The sequence below is a fragment of the Panthera uncia genome (genome assembly GCF_023721935.1).
Source record: "Panthera uncia isolate 11264 chromosome B2 unlocalized genomic scaffold, Puncia_PCG_1.0 HiC_scaffold_24, whole genome shotgun sequence".
Lineage (NCBI taxonomy): Eukaryota > Metazoa > Chordata > Mammalia > Carnivora > Felidae > Panthera > Panthera uncia.
Window position 1 is genome coordinate 74,715,402 of NW_026057580.1, and position 2,305 is coordinate 74,717,706.

At 38.6% G+C, this 2,305-nt stretch overlaps 1 pseudogene; it reads right to left on the reverse strand.

Moving 5' to 3' along the window:
- Positions 1-1,786: 1,786 nt before the first annotated feature.
- LOC125939252 (uncharacterized) lies at positions 1,787-1,897 on the reverse strand (annotated as a pseudogene).
- Positions 1,898-2,305: the final 408 nt, after the last annotated feature.

Genomic DNA, 2,305 nt, shown 5'->3' on the forward strand with positions numbered 1-2,305 from the left:
TAATCAGCACCTCTAGTTGGAGGACTTGCAGAAACATGAGAAGCCGATGGAGAGTCTTTTCCTAACACCTATTTCTGCCAGACATTAATTATGACAGAATGTCTGGCAGAGAAATATTAACCATTATCACCTTTGAAGGAAGACTTCAAACCACACATGCTCCATTCTGGAAAAACATTCTAATGACCCTTTCCCCACCCACTCCTACTCCATTCCCCAAGCATGCCATTTTCCCTCCTGATATTAAGGCCTATGATATTTTCACTGGTTTTTCTTTGTGCTAGCCACACAAGAGTCATGTCTAATGCTCAGTCATATAAATCATGGCAATGCCAAACAATACCTTATTTGCTTCATCCTTCTTTCCCTAGCCCTATGCTTCCATTTGCTTTTAACATTTTCATTTACTTATAAAAGAACTTACTGCATATAGTCTGTATTGTAAACTGCCTTAAAATATCTTAGGAGAGAAGCTGTTACATATTGATACAAATAAATATCAAATAATGGAAAGATTGCACAGGCCAAAATAGTAGAACTATTTAAAAAAATTTCATAAACAGACCAATCACCAATGACCTCTCGAAAGATATTTCAAAGCACTTCTTCAAATTCATTCATCTCGGAGCTATTCCCCAAAGTATTCTAAAATATCAGAAGAGGTGAGATAAGGGACATCACAATAGTGAATAAAACAGGCCTGCTAATTTTAAAATTCATATTGGTTACTGGTAATGATAGTAGCATACATTTATTGTATTAAAAATATGTGAGATATAACAAAGAAAAATTAAATTGTCCACAGCATATCACTATCTAATATAAACAATGCTAACTTTTGTGTGTGTGATGCATTAGAATCACCTGGGGATTTCTTTCTTTCTTTCTTTCTTTCTTTCTTTCTTTCTCTGTCTGTCTGTCTTTATTTCTCTCTTAATATAATTTATTGTCAAATTGGCTTCCATACAACACCCAATGCTCATCCCAACAATTGCCCTCCTCAATGCCCATCCCCCACCCCTCATCAACCCTCAGTTTGTTCTCTGTATTGAGAAGTCTGTTACCGTTTGCCTCCCTCTCTCTCCGTTTGTAACTTTTTTTCCCCTTCCCCTCCCCCATAGTCTTCTGTTAAGTTTCTCAAGATCCACATATGAGTGAAAACATATGGTACCTATCTTTCTCTGACTGATTTATTTCACTTAGCATAACACCCTCCAGTTCCATTCACATTGCTACAAATGGCCAGATTTCATTCTTTCTCATGGCCAGGTAGTGGTCCATTGTATATATAAACCACATCTTCTTTATCCCTTCATCAGTTGATGGACATTTAGGCTCTTTCCATAATTTGGCTATTGTTGAAAGTGCTGCTATAAACATTGGGGTACATGTGCCCTTATGCATCAGCACTCCTGTATCCCTTGGGTTAATTCCTAGCAGTCTTATTGCTGGGTCATAGGGTAGTTCTATTTTTAATTTTTTGAGGAACCTCTACACTGTTTTCCAGAGTGGCTGCACTAGTTTGCATTCCCACCAGCAGTGCAAGAGGGTTCCCGATTCTCCACATCCTCGCCAGCATCTATAGTCTCCTGATTTGTTCATTTTAGCCACTCTGACCAGTGTGAGGTGGTATCTCAGTGTGGCTTTGATTTGTATTTCCCTGATGATGAGTGACATTGAGCACTGTTTCATGTGTCTGTTGGCCATCTGGATGTCTTCTTTGGAAAAGTGTCTATTCATGTCTTCTGCCAATTTCTTTACTGGATTATTTGTTTTTCGGGTGTGGAGTGTGGTGACTTCTTTATAGATTTTGGATACTACAATGCTAACTTTTAATTAGCAATAATCGCACCTCAGATAAACCTCATCGGCTATGATACTGCCACGGCGCAAAGCTACAATGCTAACTTTTAAATGTAGTTCCATGTCGTTGCTGCAAATGGCAGGATTTCATTCTTTCTCATTGCCAAGTAGTATTCCATTGTATATATAAACCACATCTTCTTTATCCATTCATCAGTTGATGGACAGTTAGGCTCTTTCCATAATTTGGCTATTGTTGAAAGCGCGGCTATGGAACTGGAGGGTATTATGTTAAGTGAAATAAGTCAGTCAGAGAAAGACAGATACTATATGTTTTCACTCATGTGTGGATCTTGAGAAACTTAACAGTAGACCATAGGGGAAGGGAAGGGGGAAAAAAAGTTACAAACAGAGAGGGAGGGAGGCAAACCATAAGAGACTTTTAAATACAGAGAACAAACTAAGGCCTGATTGGGGGTGGGGAAGAGGGGAAAGTGGGTGA